The sequence below is a fragment of the Pristiophorus japonicus genome, chromosome 10, assembly GCF_044704955.1.
Source record: "Pristiophorus japonicus isolate sPriJap1 chromosome 10, sPriJap1.hap1, whole genome shotgun sequence".
NCBI classification, from domain to species: Eukaryota; Metazoa; Chordata; class Chondrichthyes; family Pristiophoridae; genus Pristiophorus; species Pristiophorus japonicus.
In genome coordinates, this window is record NC_091986.1 from 56,065,904 (window position 1) to 56,085,926 (window position 20,023).

The following is a 20,023-nucleotide window of genomic DNA, read 5'->3' on the forward strand; positions in this document are numbered from 1 at the left end:
TCATTAGTAATGATTAGATAGCACCACCGTTTTTTTAAGACGTCTGGAGATGGTAGGAAAATAATTTCTCATAGTTAAGAGTTCCACAGATCGAACATCCAAGGAAAAGGTTAGTTAAAATATGGATTCTATACTGACTGTTGATTTCAATACAGTGGGAATATAAGGAAAAGGAAGAGTGTGTATATTAGTTTATTTGGAACTGAGAAGGAATAATTGAGGAAAGTTCAGAGGAACACTAACTGTGTAGACAAAATAGAGAATGAGCAGAGAAAGAGTGAGCTTAGTATCAAGAGGTGAAAGAGATTAGATCAACCAGATGGCAAGATTTTTAATAAATGCTATCCAGAGTGCAAGAGAGATGCTAAAATAATATTTTTAAATAGGAGAACATAATTCTAGTTTTGGGTGGACAAACTTCAATAGTTAGTAATAATTTAGGGATAAAGACATTTTTGCACAAGAGGAAATCACATTTTTAGTGGCAGCTTTAGCAATGGAAGAGATATGGGAGTTTCATGTGGAGTCAGAGGAGATAGACAAACCAAAATGATCATGAAGGACCAAGGGTGAAACCATCACATGTAAGAGGAGTACCTACATTTATTTTATAGGCTACAAAAAAATGCTGTTGGACGGATCATTACATTTGCTAAAAGCAATGAGTTCACTAGTACTTCCCACACTAACTAATGACCTGCAGTATTTTAGAGGGGTAGCTAGGTTGAGTTGCATACTTTGCTGACCCAAATAATGATCGAGTCATTAACTGAATCAGTCAGACTCAGTGGTCATCTCTGGTAGATAATGACAAGAGAATGCCAGGAGATCTCCAGACGGGATATTTCTATCTTCTTAAGTTTTAATACACACATTTGTAGGTGTAACTGTTTTATAAAGAGGCAAATTGATAATGGACAGAGCAAACATATGGGATTAGGACTACTGCTTGTAAGGAGGATAAACAACATGGAATAGTTGGGCTGAACATCCATGTTGTGATTGCTACATAATAAAATGTTTTTGGATTGTTATGCATTTTCACTGATATAAGGATTAAAATAAATGTAAAATTATGTTGCCATAGATGTGAAATTACAATAGTCCGAGTTCTGTATTGGCAAGCTGATCTTTGGTGTATAGGTCATGGAAAGAGATAGGACATACTGAGAACAGATACAAAAATAACAAAAGGAAATAATAAAAGCCAGAAAACAGGATACGTTGCTGAAAGAAAACAATGACAGCATATTGAAGGAGAGAAAAAAATACAATGATTAAGAGGATCAGAGGAAAGGAAAAGATGGGGAGAGATGAAATGATGGAAAGCCAAAGAGGAAAGCTATTTGTACACTGACCTCCTGCATTATAAGAAATTACACAAGGAGACAGCAACAGGAAACAGGACAAAGATGACTATGAACTGGAATTAATCCAGATTTACGATTCTCATTATGCGGTTTGAATACAGCATGCATAATCTCCAACCATCACAATATTATATACCTAAGGGGTAACTTTATGGGTCTGCAATACCAGAAGACAGCATTGTCCATTGAATAGTCAATCATTGGCTGCGCGTGCTAGACTTTCTGATATGCATTGCCAGCTGCTGAAAGCCCTCACCAGCAGCATTGACTTTTAAGGTTACTCCCCTCACCCAGCCTCGAGGAGTGCAGTGTTTGGTTCTTCACCATTATCTAGTTGCTGGAGGTAGATTCTTACAGTACACAATCAATACACGTGCTTTGGTAGTGTGTACTTGACAGAAAATTGGATAAAGGGAACATACCAGGTGCTGTAGAGATAGAGCCCAATACTTTCTTAATGCATCTGAACTTATTTATGTAATAAAGTCTGAGAAACCATTGCTTTCATAAATATTGTAGGTTATTTTATTGCATATTGCTATTGAAAGAGCATTCATGATCAATACATATATAGTACAATACACTATTCTAGATCCGTTTTTCATCTTCAGGCAGCATTACATTGAACCTTATATACAATATATACAATGGAAGACACAGCAAGATATGCTAACGTTACAATGATCTCTTGTCTGGTCACAAGAAGAAAAATTACATGTTATCTTTCCTGATATCCCAAAACTAAAAGGTAACATGAAAACACTGCGCTTACATTGTTTAGAGTTTATACAGCATCAGGAGAAAAGAAAACACACGCATTGAACTGAAAGGGGCAAAATATACAAATAGCAAACAGTGCTGTACACTCTATTGAATGTTACCTTCATATACAGATATTTTATCATTTGGTTCCAAACTGTAAACTAAGGATGTAAAATATTGCATACACAGTTTCTGAATCAAACATTTAATTGTTTCTGATACAGTGTAGCTACGAAAACTGTATTTAGTGGCAAGTGGTCACTTATTTCAGTACATTCCATACTCTGCTGTTGTCTCAGATAACTAAATTTGAAGTCAGCATTTTTATTTCAGTGCCATGATTATGAGTGGCTTTTAATGCAGATTCAGCCACTGTTTCAAGATTAACTCTGGTGTTTTTTATCCAATGTAAAAATAAACAATGCTCACAGTACAGATTTTCTTTGTACAGTATATTTACACACACCATCAGACATGACTACAATGGAATTGGCCTCTAGTGAAATATAGAGACCTTCACACAAATCTGTAGTGAAACTTAAATTTGCATTGCAGAAAATCATGTCTACATTCAGAATTTTCTGGCACTTTCATCAGTTGTTCCAATATTAATAAATAAGTCAGCAGGAAGGTCTTATGGAGCCACATCCACTAAAGCAGTACTAAACAATCCAAGTTCTGCGTCCAACATAAGGAGCACTCGTGGGTAAGAAACAGCAATAACTTTTTCCTCTATATATCTTTTAATCAAAAACTGCTGACTCCTCTGTGGAGGAATAAAACTTACATTTTAAATAAGCTGTACAGTTAACAATGTTTTGCATTTAATTGCATTTAATATTTACATTCTGATGCAGCTCAAAATATGTGAAGATTCTTATTGTCCACATTTGTAATATCACATCTTTTCTCCTTATGATGACTTACTGAAGGTGACCATCCTGGTTTTAGGGAAAGCACTTGTTTGAAACTTGCTGGGTTTTTCATGGGTCTTTTGATCCAAGTCCAGTGACCTTTTCATTCCTCCTATCTGTCAGACCATTTTGTTTATTAAGTTAGGCTTAAACTCCTCAACATGGGATCCTTGTTGAACATAGCAAGCCCAAAATTCTTGTTTGTTGCAAGAGTACAGTATTTTCAAGAAGTTAAACTTAGTTAAGGCCCAGGGTTTGTGTCTCGGGAGTTCAGCAGTGATAAAGCTAAGTTTTTGCTCCTTCTCCCATAAAAGGCTGCCTTTAGTATTTAAACGAGGTAGGATTTATACCAGGTCAGTAATGTTCCAGTTCAGTTGGTTTCTGGTGTGAGAAGCATTTCAAAAAGGTAATGTTACCAGACTGGGAAAGTTAAGTAATAGAAGTTGGCCATATCTCAGCTTAAAGCAAGGCTTAACTGGCAACAGTTAATATACTGCTAAATAAGTACTGCTTCAGTGCACTCCACCTAGAAAAGGAAGAGGATGATCAATATCCATAACAGAAACTAATGAGGCAGAAAGCTTCCTTGTCCTTGAAGGTATGCTGTGCATTGCAGTGCTATAACGGTCTCGAGGCATTATTGGTTACCCATTCACAACGAGGAAAAAAGGTAAACTAGAGCAGCATTCCACAAAGGTGTTTGCTGAGCAGCATCGCTTGTGCGAGGTTCCAGAGATGCAGAAGGGTCTGTCAGTCTGAATAAGAGAAAAGAAGAATGTTGTTTGAAACAATTTTTGACAATATATTAGCGAATTCGATATTCACACTTGTTGATATTGCTTAGCCTGGATCTTTGCAATTATTTTATTTCCTTAATAAACTATTTAGACACACAGGAGGGTCCAATAACAAGTTGCATCTATTAGTACTAGTGTTAGAGCCAGTATCCTAGCCCCCTCTCCCAAAGGTTGTTTGGTTAGCTATCTAAGCACGGCATCAATTCACATGGGAAATGTTGCTTTCGAAGCAATGTTTATTTCTGCTGCAAAACAAGAGTTTAAGGATTAAGACCAGGAATCTAGACAGTGGTCCAAGTGGATGGGATGTAGAATGCAAACAACAGGCACTGCAACTACAATTTCATGATTCTAGGAAGAGAGTCCGAATTAACAGAGGTCTCAGAATAGTCTGCAGGTCAGAGACAAGAGTCAAAATACAACATGAAGACAGGCCTATGGGATTGATTAAAATGTGATTTCAAAGTGCATCATACCAAATCTGTGCTCTATTTTTGAAAAAACACATTTTATTTCACTTTGTGTGTTTTTTTAAATGGTGAGGACTAGGATTGTGAAGTGTGGTAACTGTGTCTAACCTTTGAACTGTGTGCTCTAATCTGCCATGTCAAGTTAAGTCGCTTTACTCTTTCAAGTTTTTTTTGTAAAACAAACTTTGCACTATTCTACTCAGATGGTACTTAATAGGTGTAATTAAGTCTAAAAACAAAAGATTAAAGCCTCAAAAAGATTCTGAATAAAAAGAGTGCATAAGCAGTGAAAGAAGTTTCTGGAAAGTATGGGGCTGGTGTTTACAATGGGAATACTGTGCTCTAAATGTTACTGTTGGCACAAGTTCTTTTCAATTTCCTAAAGTGCAGTTATCAGGCAGCTGGACACAGGCTTCTTTTGTTTTTCAACATCCCATTGAAGTTTTAACAAAAGAAATCCAGAATATAATGAGTATCAGATGCAGAACAATCTGCTGCTGGAAAGTCAAACCCTTGAAAGGAAGTTTTTGAAGCTATGGCTGCAAGAAAAACATAGTATATCACTATAATCGTGGATTGGCACACATAGCCTCTAAGGCAGTACACGATTCTATTGCTAATAGAGATCCCTACCAACACGTGTTCTTTGGACCTCGAAGAATAGGATTTGAAAACTAAAAGAGGGTTTGAGACATACAGCTACTATTTTTCATTTTTATTTGTTCTCAGGTTGTGGGAAAGCTGGCAAGGCCACATTTGCCCATGCCTAGTTGCCCTGAGGTACATGATCTTCTTCAGAAAGTACTTAGAGTCAATCATATATAGTATTGACTCAGTCACATGTAGATCAGAACAAATGAAAGTGACTGGCTCCCCTTCCCAGAAGGACATTAGTGAACCAGTTGTGACTTTACAACAATCCAACAGCATTCTTGGTCACAAAAGTTACTGAATTCAATTTCACAACTTGCCATAGCTACTGTCTAGTGTAATATTGCATGTATGATTAATCTATTTAGATTATAACACATTGCCTGTTTGAATTAGCCTTCACCTTAAACTCTTAAATCCAGATAATTTCAATCACACAGTATTTTTGATTAAAGACAATATGACCATTACCAGAAATTCACCAAAAGCTAAGAAAAATGCACCCAAAACCAAACCACCTCAACAGAAGGTACTGGCAGCTGGCTGCAGTTATCATACTATACATGGTAATAGTTACTCTGAGGGAGCTTTAAATAGGCATTGCCTAGCATGACTAAGCAGGATGTTAATAAATTCATGCAGTAGCTAAAATATATGATATTCAGCTTACTTTGCTTCTAGAATGTTGTGAACCAACACACAATCAAAACGCTAGCTGGATGATAAAAGATTTTGCATAATCATCATCAGCACAAAGGAAAAATCCACTGTTCCCCAGTCATCAAGATCCAAGGCATGGCCCTGGACAATGTGACCACTTCCCATATCTCGGGAGCCTCCTATCAACAAGAGCAGGCATTGACGACGAGATCCAACACCGCCTCCAGTGCGCCAGTGCAGCCTTCGGCCGTCTGAGGAAAAGAGTGTTTGAAGACCAGGCCCTCAAATCTGCCACCAAGCTCAAGCCCTCCTGTATGGCTCAGAGACATGGACCATATACAGTAGACACCTCAAGTCGCTGGAGAAATACCACCAATGATGTCTCTGCAAGATCCTACAAATCCCCTGGGAGGTACAGATGCACCAACCTTGACCAGGCCAACATCCCCAGCATCGAAGCACTGACCACACTTGATCAGCTCCGCTGGGCAGGCCACATAGTTCACATGCCAGACACGAGACTCCCAAGACTTCCAAGTTCTACTTGGAACTCCTTCACGGCAAACAAGTCAAAGGTGGGCTGCCGAAACGTTGCAAGGACACCCTCAAAGCCTCCCTGATAAAGTGGAACATCCCCACTGACACCTGGGAGTCCCTGGCCAAAGACCATCCTAAGTGGAGGAAGCGCATCCGGGAGGGTGCTGAGCACCTCGGGTCTCATCGCCGAGAGCATGCAGAAAACAAGTGCAGGCAGCGGAAAGAGTGTGCGGCAAACCAGTCCCACCCACCCCTTCCCTCAAAGGCTATCTGCCCCACCTGTGACAGGGACTGTGATTCTCATATTGGACTGTACAGCCACCTAAGAACTCATGTTAAAAGTGGAAGCAAGTCTTCCTCGATTCCAAGGGACTGCCTATGATGATGATGAAAGGAAGAATCAGCAATGGAGCTCTGTAAGATAAATTACTATAGTATACAGTGGCACTGTGAAATCAGTATTGTCTGACTAGTTAAGACCTATTAAATCACATAGTTTAAAAAAAAACATTAATTTGACTAAGCAGTAGCACTCGTATCTCTGGAGTCAGAATCCCATTCCAAAGACTTGAACACATAATCCAGGCTGACACTCCAGTACAGTACTGAGGGAGTGCTGCACTGTAGGTGCTCTCTTTTGGATGAGACGTCAAACCGAAGCCCTGTCTGCCTTCTCAGGTGGCCATAAAATATCCTATTGCCCTATTGAAGAAGAACAGGAAAGTGCACCCAGTGCCCTGGCTAACTTTTATGCCTCAACTAACATTACTAAAACAAATTAACAGGTCATTTATCTCATTGTTGTTTGTGGGAGCTTGCTGTATGTAATTTGGCTGTCATATTTCCCTACATTACAACAGTAACTGCACTTCAAAAGTACTTCATTGAAGCGCTTTGGGGCAGCCCAAGGCCCAAGTTCTTTTAATGCAATTTAGTATAATTCTACTTCTGCTTAAGCACTTAACTATAGTGACACCAATGTAATTGGACAAAGAGGTATAACAAGCAAAGTTTTTTTGTAAAATAGTTCTTGCTGGGACTCACATCTCACCATCTGGTCTCAAGTAGATAAATAGATTCAGTACACCTTTTATGTTCATCAACGATCACCCGATGAAAGCAGGGTCAAGTTACAAGAACCACAAAGCCACACCACTGTCAGCCAACCCAAATTCAAAATGGTGAGGTAGCAGGTTTCATGATCACAACATAAATACAGATGAGGGAGGCCATTTAGCCAATTTCCCAGGGAACATAAGCCTATGACTAGACATTCCAACTGTCTTCATTTTAACGTGAGCATTAAATAACACCAATCAGAAAGTTTAATCAATAAAACACATGAATCATCCAACTGGATCGTAAATAAATCATGTTTCACTTCCACTGCTCTGCCTGAAAGGCGATTTTGATCACTCTCTGGAACTTCTTCCTGTTATCAGTTCTAAGTTGACTTTTCACCAGTATCAGTCAACGCTCCTTACACTACTGAAATAGCTCAACTTGGATTTACTTTTGTTATATCATTTAATATATTATTAAGGTCTCCTCTCATCATCTAGTTTCGATGGCTGCAGAGTGCTAGTGTGGTCAGGTTTCCCTCAAAGTCCAATCTTCTCATACAATGGTTCATCCTAGCAGTTCTTCATTGCACTACTTTTATTTGCAACCAAAACTGGACAATATTCAAATGTGCTGACCAGTGCACTGTAAACAACGAGAATGGCTGACTTGCACTCTAGTTGTTATTTTTATACCTTCACACTCTTTCCTTGGAGTGTGATGTAGTGGAAGGATTCACAAGATGATTAACAATCAGACAGACCTCCATGGCTATAACTATTTTTACATTTGGGGATTACTGGTTAGTACTATAAGCTTGTTCTGATGAAGGGTCATCGACCTGAAACGTTAACTCTGTTTTTCTCTCCACAGATGCTGCCTGACTCGCTGAGATTTCCAGCATTTTCTGTTTTAGTCCTATAAGCTTTATGGGCTCCCACAGCCCATGTGATGAGGGGGAGCCACTCACACACATACATTGGATGTCAACCCAGAATTCTGAGGCACAGCTCCGGTCTCCACTCACCAGGACTGTCCAGAGCGGGGTTTGAATCCTACACCTTCTGATTCAAAGCCAAAGGCTTGCTCCAATACTCTCGTGATTTAGCAATATAATTCAGAATTCTGTGCTCTTTGCTTATTGCTGATGCACCATTATTTGGTGTGTTAAGTGCTTAGACTGCTACCACTAAAAGCAGACATCAGTCTTGACAAGAAACTTTGCAGGAAACTCTACAGCTATTGGAAGGGGCTACCTGAGGCCAGATACACAAATGCATGCTTGTAGATCCACTGCTGCAGCAACTAGCTACTGAAACTCTGCAACTTCTACTGGTGGAACCAGAATGCCATGAATTAACGAGGGTTCAAATTAGTGCTCGTCAGCTGTCTAATGACTATTGTCCTTGGGGGCGGGGATAGGAAGTGGTAGGTGAGAGAGGTCTCTTTGGTGGTGCCAAAATGATACACAATGGAAGTTCAGAACCAAGTCAATCCTCTGTGTTAGATTCAATAATCGGATATCAGAGCCAAGCAGGTCCACAACCCTATGGGGGCTGGTGGTGAAGAATTAGCCAGCCTGAAATTCTTGAGGTATTGGGACTGCTTCTGGAGGAGATGGGACCTGTACACACTGGGTGGGTTGCACCTCAACAACACCAGGACCAATATTCTCGTGGGGAATTTTGCTAGTGCTGTTGAAGAGAGTTTAAACAAGCTTGGCAGGGGGATGGGAACCTGAGAACAAATTCAATAGGGAAGAAAGTAAAGCAGAAATTGGACAGCAAGAATTTAGAAAGCAAATCTGTAAGGCAGGGAAAACAATGCTTTGTAGCTAAATGGTACATACTTTACTGCAAGGAGTATAGCGAATAAGGCAGATGAGCTAAGAACACAGATAGATACTTTGGAATATGACATTATAGCCATTACAGAAACTTAGCCAAAAGGGGGGCAGGTTTGGCACATCAATATTCCTGATTACAGGATTTTTAGACAAGACAGAGAGTGGGGTAAAAAGGGAGGGGGCGTTGCGGTATGATTAAAGAAACTATTACAGCGGTGAGGAGGGATGATATGTTAGAGGGGTCATCAAATGGGTCGAATTGAAATAAAAAAAGGGATGATCACACTGCTGGGTGTGTATTATAAACCTCCAAACAGTGGGAGGGAGATAGAGGAGCAAATATATAGGCAAATTACTGTGAAGTCCAAAAGCCATAGGGTAATAATAGTGGGGGATTTTACCTATCCAAATATTGATTGGGACAAATTTAGTGTGAAGGGTATAGAGGATGTGGAATTCTTGAAATGCATTCAAGGTAACTTTTTTAGTTAGTATGTAGCAAGCCCAACACGAGAGGGGGCGGTTTTAGATTTAATTTCGGGGAATGAAGCTGGGCAGGTTGAAGGGGTATTAGTGGGAGAGCACTTGGGTGCCAGTGACCATAATTCAGTCAGATTCAAGTTCTTTATGGATGAGCACAAGGATAGGCCTGGAATAAGAGTCCCAAATTGGGGAAAAGTTAATTTTGCTAAGTTAAGGAGTGATTTGGCGACAGTGGACTTGAAACAGTTACTTGTGGGTAAATAATCAGTGTCGGAATAGTGGAAGGCATCCAAGGAGGAGATCCGGAAGGCTCAGGCCAAACATGTGCCTGTAAAGAAAAAGGTAGGAATAATAATTCTAGAGGCCCCTGGATGTCTAGGGACTTACAGGGGAGGATAAAGAAAAAAAAGGGAAGTTTATGTCATACACCAACAGCTAAATACTATAGAATCTTTAGAGGAATATAGAAAGTTAAGAGGCAAAATTAAAAAGGATATTAGGAATGCTAAGAGAGAGCATGAAAAATTCTTGGCTAGTAAAATTAAGGAAAACCCTAAGATATTCTATAAATACATTAAGAGTAAGAGGGTAATTAAAGAAAGGGTAGGGCCTATTAGAGACCATAAGGGTAATCTTTGTGTGGAGGCGGAAGATGTTGGTAAGGTTCTTAATGAATACTTTTTTTTCTGTTTTCACAAAGGAAAGGGGCAATGCAGATACTGCTATTGAGGAGGAGTGTGATATTCTGGATGAAATAAATATAATGAGAGAGGAAGTATTAAGGGGTTTAGCAGCTTTGAAAGTAGGTAAGTCTCCAGGCCTGGATGAAATGCATCCCAGACTGTTGAGCGAAGTGAAAGATGAAATAGCAGAGGCCTTGTCCATCATTTTCCAGTCCTCTTTGGATTTGGGCATGGAGCCGGAGGATTGGAGGATGGCTAATGTAGTACCCTTGTTTAAGAAGGGAGAAAGGGATAGGCTGAGTAATTACAGGCCTGTCAGCCTAACCTCAGTGGTGGGAAAGTTATTGGAAAAGATCCTGAAAGACAGGATAAATCTACATTTGGAAAGGCAAGGATTGATTAGGGACAGTCAGCATGGATTTGTTAAGATCGTGTTTGACTAACTTGATTGAACTATTTGAGGAGGTAACCAAGAGGGTTGATGATGGTAGTGCATATGGACTTTAGCAAAGCCTTTGATAAGGTCCCACATGGTAGACTGGTCTCGAAGGTTAAAGCTCATGGGATCCAGGGCAAAGTAGCAAATCGGATCCAAATTGGCTTAGAGGTAGGAAGCAAAGGGTAATAGTTGATGGATGTTTTTGTGTCTGTGGGGTTTCGCAAGGCTCAGTATTGGGTCACTTACTTTTTGTGGTATATATCAACGATTTAGATTTGAATATATAGAGTATGATTAAGAAGTTTGCAGACGACTCTAAACTTGGTTGTGTGGTTGATAATGAAGAGGAAAGTCATGCGCTGCAGGAGGATATCAATCTACTGGTAAGGTGGGCAGAGCAGTGGCAAATAGAATTTAATTCAGCAAAGTGTGAGGTAATGTACTTTGGGAGGGCTAATAGGAAAGGGTATACACATTAAGTGGTAGCCCACTTAATAATGTAGATGAACAAAGGGACCTTGGAGTGCTTGTTCACAGGTCCCTCAAAGTAGCAGGCCAGGTGGATAAGGTGGTTAAGAAGGCATATGGAATGCTTGCCTTTATTGGCCAAGGCATAGAATATAAGAGCAGGGAGGCTATGCTTAAATTGTATTATACTTTGGTTAGGCCGCAGCTGGAGTACTGCGTGTAGTTCTGGTCGCCGTATTATAGGAAGGACGTGATTACATTCGAGAGGGTACAGAGGAGATTTACTAGGATGCTGCCTGGAATGGAGAATCTTAGTTATGAGGACAGATTGGATAGGCTGGGTTTGTTCTCATTGGAACAGAGGAGGTTGAGAGGAGACCTCATTGAGGTGTACAAAATATTGAGGGGCCTGGACATAGTGGAAAGTAAGGGCCTATTTCCATTGATGGAGGGGTCTATTACGAGGGGACATAGTTTTAAGGTGGTTGGTGGAAGGTTTAGAGGGGATTGAAGGGGGGGGCTTCTTTATGCAGAGGGTTGTGGGGATCTGGAACTCACAGCCTTGAAGAGTGGTGGATGCAGAAACCCTCACCACTTTTAAGAGATGGCTGGATGGCCATTTGAAGTGCTGTAGCCTGCAAGGTTATGGACCTAGAGCTGGTAATTGGGATTAGACTGGATAACCTCTTGTTGGCCGGCGCAGATATGATGGTAAGTACTGCAGGGAATAGAATACGGCCAGGGTGATCTCCTGGACTAGTTTTGATCGCCTGGATGGGTCAGACAGGAATTTTCCCCGATTTTTTTCTCTAAATTGGCCTGAGTTTTTATCTGGTTTTTGCTTCTCCAAGGAGAACACATGGCTCCGGTTGGGGTGGAGTGTAGAATGTTTCAGTGTAAGGAGTGTCGCAGTTGAGTGGGGCGGACTGGTTGGGCTGGGTGCTCTTGACCTTCAGGGCTACTGACCGAGGGCTGTGCGGCTCTTTGTCGGCCGGCACAATAATGATGGGCCGAAATGGCCTCCTTCTGCGCTGTAAATTTGTATTTTTCTATATTTCTGAATGAACTAACAGTACCTTGTGGGATCTTCCCACTTAGCCTCAGATAATCCTGAAATACAATGCTCTAATAAGAACATAAGAACATAATAAACAGGAGCAGGAGTGGCCATAAGGTCCCTCGAGCCTGCTCCACCATTTAATACGATCATGGCTGATCCGATCATGGACTCAGGTCCACTTTCCTGCCTGCTCCCCTTAACTCCTTATTTCCTTATCGGTTAAGAAACTGTCTGTCTCTGTCTTAAAATTTATTCAATGACCCAGCTTCCATAGCTCTCTGAGGCAGCGAATTCCACAGATTTACAACCCTCTGAGAGAAGAACTTCCTCCTCATCTCAGTTTTAAATGGGCGGCTCCTTATTCTAAGATTATGCTCCCTAGTTCTATTCTCCCCTATCAGTGGAAACATCCTCGCTGCATCCACCTTGTCGAGACCCCTCTTAGTTTTATACGTTTCGATAAGATCACCTCTCATTCTTCTGAATTCCAATGAGTAGAGGCCCAACCTACTCAACCTTTCCTCATAAGTCAACCCCCTCATCTCCGGAATCAACCTAGTAAGTCTGCTCTGAACTGCCTCCAAAGCAAGTATATCCTTTCGTAAATATAGAAACCAAAACTGTATGCAGTATTCCAGGTGCGGCCTCACCAATACCCTGTATAACTGTCACAAGACTTCCCTGCTTTTATACTCCATCCCCTTTGCAATAAAGGCGAAGATTCCATTGGCCTTCCTGATCACTTGCTGTACCTGCACACTTTTGTGTTTCATGCACAAGTCCCCCCAGGTCCTGCTGTATTGCAGCATTTTGTAATTTTTCTCCATTTAAATAATAACTTGCTCCTCGATTTTTTTCTGCCAAAGTGCATAACCTCACACTTTCCAAAATTATACTCAATCTGCCAAATTTTTTCCCACTCACTTAGCCTGTCTATGTCCTTTTGTAGATTTTTTGTGCCCTTCTCACACATTGTTTTTCCTCCCATCTTTGTATCGTCAGCAAACTTGGCTACGTTACACTCGGTCCTTTTTTCCAATTTGTTAATATAGATTGTAAATAATTGGGGTCCCAGCACTGATCCCTGCGGCACCCTACTAGTTACTGATTGCCAACCCGAGAATGAACCATTTATCCTGACACCCTGTTTTCTGTTCGTTACCCAGTCTTCCATCCATGCCAACATATATTACCCCCAACCCCGTGAACTTTTATCTTGTGCAGTAACCTTTTATGTGGCACCTTATCAAATGCCTTCTGGAAGTCCAAATGCACCACATCCACTGGTTCCCCTTTATTCACCCTGTTCGTTAAAAACTCAAAGAATTCCAGCAAATTTGTCAATCATGACTTTCCCTTCATAAATCCATGCTGACTCTGCCTGACCGAATTATGCGTTTTCAAATGTCCTGCTACTGCTTCTTTAATAATGGACACCAACATTTTCCCAACCACAGATGTTAGGTTAACTGGTCTATAGATTCCTGCTTTTTGTCTGCCTCCCTGTTTTAATAGGGGCATTACATTTGCAGTTTTCCAATCTGCTGGGACCTCCCCAGAATCCAGGGAATTTTGGTAAATTACAACCAATGCATCCACTATCCCTGCCGCTACTTCTCTTAAGACCCTAGGATGCAAGCCATCAGGTCCAGGGGATTTATCTGCCTTTAGTCCCATTATCTTACTGAGTACCACCTCCTTAGTGATTGTGATTGTGTTAAGTTTCTGCTCCTTATAGCCCCTTGACTATCCACTGTTCGATATTGTTAGTGTCCTCTACCGTAACGACTGATAGAAAATATTTGTTCAGAGATTCTGCCATCTTCATGTTCCCCGTTACTAATTCCCCAGTCCTGTCCTCTAAGGGACCAACATTTACTTTAGCCACTCTTTTCCTTTTTATATACCTATAGAAACTCTTGCTATCTGTTTTTATATTTTGTGCTAGTTTACTTTCATAGTCTATATTCCCTTTCTTAATCAATGTTTTCGTCATTCTTTGCTGGCTTTAGAAAGCATCCCAATCTTCTGTCCTCCCACTAGTTTTGACCACTTTGTATGCCCTTGTTTTTAATTGGATACCGTCCTTTATTTCTTTAGTTAGCCATTGATGGCTATCTTTTCTCTTACAGCCAGCCTCCTCACTGGAATATATTTTTCTTGAGAGTTGTGAAATATCTCCTTAAATGTATGCCACTGTTCATCAACCGTCCTACACTTTAATCTATTTTCTCAGTCCACTTTAGCCAAATCTGCCCTCATACCTTGGTAGACTCCTTTATTTAAGCTTAACTTGTTGGTTTGATATCCAACTTTCTCGCCCTCCATCTGAATAGTCTTAGCTGGACTAGCACTGAAAACTTACCAGTGCTCTGTGTTGATAGGTGGCATGGTTTTAGCTGGTTAAGCTCCTGTAATACCACTTGATGGTCCCTAACACTTGTCTTATCCAATCTGGACTTGTGTAAGTGAGATGTGCTCCTCTAGGGATAGGGTGTACACTCCATATTTGGCAAACAGAAAATCTATCTGCACGTAGTCTCAGCAACTTGGCTTTGGGGACTTTTCAACATGGCGTGTGATGATTATTTTCGCATATTGGAATGCCACGTGACCCCAAAAAAATCAACACTGCATAACTGCATAATTTTAAAGCATTTACTCATAGTCAGTTCAGAAACCGAGATTTTCTAGAATAAACAACATGTTCAAGTAAACATGTCTAAACTCCAGTAAAATTGGTCTCCAGGAAGCACTCACAGCTGCAGAAATGCTGGAGTTTCCTATAACTCTCACATTACATCTGCACTGTACAATAATGGCTATAACATACTAAAATTAGGTTATAAGTGCTACGGGTTGTAGAGTTACAATAAAGTAACCAACTTTTGACTGAAGACTTTCAGATATTTCCATTGTTTTATTGTTTGAAATGGAAAATTGGAACACGCTTAAGTTTCATCTAAATTCACAATGATAAGGTGAAGTTTACTTCCAAACCATATGGGTGGCTTTGCAGTAACACATTACACTCACAGTGTCCTTAACATAACATCCCGAAGCTTTAAAGATGATTGGAGTAAAATGAGCAGGCAGAAAGAGGTAAGTTACAGGCGGTGACAGTGGGGTGCGCTCAAAGAGGTTGATTTTGAGATGGCTTTTGAAAGTGGGGAGGGCAGCAAGGAACACCTTTCCCCAGTATATTAGCATAATATTTTCCATATGTGCAGAACCTCATGGAATGGGGGGCAGGGATGAAGCATTCAACAGCTTTGTTTTCTTTTGCTTCAACAGTGGAAGCAGTTTATTCAACTGATCACAAGATAAAAGGCAGGAAATTTCAACGTGTTGGTCTCGTTCAAATGAGATATGGTTTGAATCATGCTTTGCAGACTTGCCATTTTCAAAAGAAATGCAAGAAATTGTTTCATTAATGTATAGATTTTATTATAATACATAGAATGTTGCTGATGCATTAGACATCATATATCATCACGAGTTAATCCTTAGTTTACTGGAAGTACAGGATGAATAGATGTCTTTAAAAAAATATAAAATAAAATCTTCACACTACATGTATTACAAAGTAACTATTTTGAACACTGATGTTATCTTTTTGGGTTAATAACGTGAGTGTTGTGGGGGGTAGAAACAAGTTGAGGGATGAGGCAAAATAAACATATGGTTGCTTTAGTGTCTTGGCCAGGTATTAAGCAGTTAAGACTGTACTACTGAAGGTCTGAGTTTAAGATTCTAAGAGGCTATGATGACCTATTTCCTATAATTTGGTTTATATGGTTCTGAATACATCTTGGGACATAGATACACTCACAATCATTCCTCTAAATCCAACACAGTTATTTGTTATTTTGTCTTAAAACAATCATGGCATTACCCGCCTCCCCTTTTTGGCTTGGATCATGTAGCATGAGTGAGAGAGAAAATAGCAAGAAAACATCAGGAGATAGAAGAGTACTGAAAAGTAATCTGCAAGTTTTAACAATAGGAATTATAGTTTACGGGGATAGAACAATCTCTAAAATACATGGTGTGTGTTATAAACAGAGTGTGAATGGAATTTATTAAATTAAAACCAATCACCAACCCCCCCACCCTACCTCCACCCCAACCCACCCTATGTTTCTCCCCTCCTCCTCATTAAAAAAACAACTTGAGTATCACGGTAAATGTTAAACTAAAATGTAAGAAAATACATATTTTGAGGCTGCACTTTTTAGAATTTCATTTGATGGTAGAATAACTTTGCATCATGGAAGAGGGAAGGATTAAAAAAAACAGAAGAAAAAAAGGCAAGAGGGTAGGACTGCAGCATCATTTTTGTTTTAAATATGGGCATTGTGAAAAGGTGGGTTTGAAAGACACCAAGATGTTATTTTAGTAGATGATTAAGTTCAATTAATTTTACCCCCAAATCCCACTGAAAAGTATTAATATGGGGAGGCGATATTAAAAGCTATTTCATTCCATACATGAATTCATCTTTTATGCAACACTGCACAAAAGCAAAAGTTTAATTCATGTAGATGACAAAAGTCATGGAGGATGGAAACTGATCATACTGGTGAATCAAAGTTTGGTTATTGAAGCTTCTATTCAGTTTAATTTTTTTTTTAAAAACGCAATTCCCAGCATGTCCTAAGGTTGTTTGAATTCCATGTTTTATTGGGGCCACTAGCTGCCAGTACTGGGTCAGATGCTCCACCTTCCCGCACCCTCTTCCATTTTAGAGCACCTTATCAGAAACACATGGTAAAAATTGCTTCTCTCGGACATTATTGTGATACTTAAGAGCAGAAGAAAGTAATGAGATTAACCAACGACATTCAAAAGGCAAGCTTCTTGTAGAACCTCCCGATCTATGTTAAAAAGTTTGCACATCTAATAATTACAGATCCTCAGGGAGGAGGAACGCTGACCATGTAAAGTGGGGGAGGGGGTGGGGGGTTGGAAGTGCTATTTGCGTGATTAATTCATGGCATATAGCCCAGCAACCACTCAAGTATTTCATGCACAAAGCTTTTCAAGAGGCATGAAAGCAAACTCATGCATTTTCTTGGTGATGGCTGCAGTGCTGTTGCAACTGTTACCCAGCTGATAAGTCATCACTCACTTCTGTCAGATTTCCATTACCCAGCACAGATAGATAGCTAACTGATTTGTTTGTCTTGCTTTACCAACCTACTCATTCACTTCCAGTCTTACCACTAACTAGTTCATTTGCAGCATTGATAACCGCTTCACTTAAGTCTTTGACAATACAAAGACATAAAAGGTTGTTACTAAACCAAACAAACTATATCTCGATGCGATTTCATACATTTCTCCTGAGTCATCAGAGAGCCATTTTAAGACATAAAAGAACAGTGTGATTTACTTTTGAGTACTGAGAAGATGAAGTGAAAGCAGCTTTCAAATTATTATTTTTTTCTTTAATAGTTGCAAACATTATGCAAATTTATAATTATAAAGTAGAATTAGATAAATGAGCAAATTCATAGGAAACACCTTAATTCAGGACATTATGGGCTAAAAATTTGATTAGGCCCGAAAACGGGCATGGGGATATCGGCCCTCACCCGTTGAAAGTTGTACAGGTAGCACGTGACATTCGTGCTGCCTGCTAATTAACATGATTGATGCGTGCAGCCCAGCGATGAGAGCACTGCTGAGTGGCTGAACACTCAGCAGGGGGCCCACGTTCATGTGAGGCTAGCTCTATTTAAAGTTAGCCTCCAGTTTTAAATGCAGTCTGCACTTCTTAAAGGACATTCTGCATTCAGCTCCTCATTGTACTTGTTGTCAAGGCAACAGTCAGGCAGTTATGGCTCAACAGTACTGAGAAAGGGCACCTAGGCTCTCAGATGCAGCACTGGAGGCCTTAGTGCAGGGGTTAGAAGGAAGGGGACAGGTCCTCTTCCTGCAGGAGGCCCTTCAGGTGCACAGTCTGAAGGCAGTGGGAGCAGATAATTGAAGAGGTCACTGCCATCCTCTTTCCCCAAGGACCTGGATCCCGTGCCGAATTAAATTTAATGACCTCACATGAATGGTCAAGGTCAGTGAATGCATCTTCTAATACATTCTCTACCAACTGCACCACTGGCCTCGCACACTGCTAAATGCACCCCCCCCCCATTACTCACCTACCAACAATCTTTATCATTCACGCCTCATACCTCACATTCATAGCTTCACCTCACAGACTTACCACTGCTGCAAGCCTCACACCCACATCTCACAGTTTGCAAACACTGTCAGCTATTCAACGATGACAGGCACATCACCCAAACACATTGCACTACACTCACTGACACACTTCCCTTTCTCTTGTAGGACAAGGTTTGCATAACAGGAAGCAACAGGAGCTTCCTGAAGGGGCACAGGCACACCTGCATAATCTCACCCCCCCCCTGGAAGAGACAGTGCTGGCCATTCTTGGTAGGGTCTGAAGTTATCCAAGATGACGGTATCCTCATACCTAATTCTCCTTCACACATCCTCCTCATCTTACTATCTCTTCTGACTTACAAGCTGATGATGGTATAAGCATGCATAACTTGTTTTCCCCCTTCCCCTCATGACAGATTACCCTTGTGTCTTTCTCCTTTCAGATACCCAAGAACTCCAAGCTTCCCAGCCAGTGCAGGAAGAACAAGAGGAGAGTGACAGAGAAGAAGAGACACCGTCACTCGATCTGACACTCGCAGGCACCAGCTCAGATACTGGCACTACGCGAACTTTAGAGGGTAGCATAGAGGCGGGATCTGCACGTGGTGAGTTACCGGATACGAATGGCCTGCAGCCAGGTCAGAGGGAAAGGGTAGTGCAGGTGCCAGCTCCCAAAAGGGTGCATCTGCACATGAGTTCTGCTGCACGCTCAGCTTGCTGCCATCGTGGCTGCGTTTACCAATGTGGAAAGGGGTTCCAGGGTTTCACAGCAATCTGTCCTCCTACAGATTACTAGGATTGCTGATGCGCCGCACCGGGGGAGTGACAGCGGCTCCGTGGAACACAAACCTGATGTCCTCTCTCAGGATGATAGCATTCATACTTCCAGCATTGCCATTCCACCAGTGCCCTTGCTGTTGTCTGTCAGCCAGCCAGCCCAGAATGCTGCCACCGATGCTGAGGTGGTGCAGTACACAGCCAGGCCTTCTAGGCCCAGAGCTGCTCGAGGTCATCCTGCAAGGCCTTCTGCTGACGACCCCATTGAAAGTAAACAGCCTTCCACAAGCCATGCTGCAGCTACAGGGGTAGCACTGCGTACGAGCACTAGCAGATGCAAGACAGTCACTAAGGGAATAGACGAGTGATTAGTTGACTTTGTTATGTAAATTTGGTTTGGAATGTTTCTTTTGTGTTGGTTTTCATTTCACTATTGTGGTCAAGAGGACACTGTGATGTTCCGTGATTATATAGTGCCTTTAATGTAGCAAAACATCCCAAGGCACTTCATAGGAGTATTATAAGACAACAAATTTGACACCAAGCCACATAAGGCGAAATTAGGGCAGATGACCAAAAGCTTGGTCAAAGAGGTAGGTTTTAAGGAACGTCTTAGAGGAAAGAGAGGTAGAAAGGCGGAGAGGTTTGGGGAGGGAATTACTAAGCTTAGGGCCTAGGCAACAGAAGGCATGGGTGACAATGGTTGAGCAATTATAGTCAGGGATGCACAAGAGGACAGAATTAGAGGAGCACAGATATCTTGGGAGGCTGTGGTGCTGGAGGAGATTACAGAGATAGAAACATAGAAACATAGAAAATAGATGCTGGAGCAGGCCATTTGGCCCTTCGAGCCTACAC

The 20,023-nt window shown here is 41.0% G+C and overlaps 1 protein-coding gene across 1 annotated transcript in view; it reads right to left on the reverse strand.

The window, feature by feature from the left end:
- Nucleotides 1-1,872: 1,872 nt before the first annotated feature.
- Nucleotides 1,873-20,023, reverse strand: part of irs2b (insulin receptor substrate 2b) — a 69,666-nt gene continuing 51,515 nt past the window's right edge. Inside the window, exon 2 of the mRNA XM_070891816.1 lies at nt 1,873-3,801. The gene's annotated coding sequence lies outside the window, so the exon portion shown is untranslated. The remainder of the gene's footprint in view (nt 3,802-20,023) is intronic.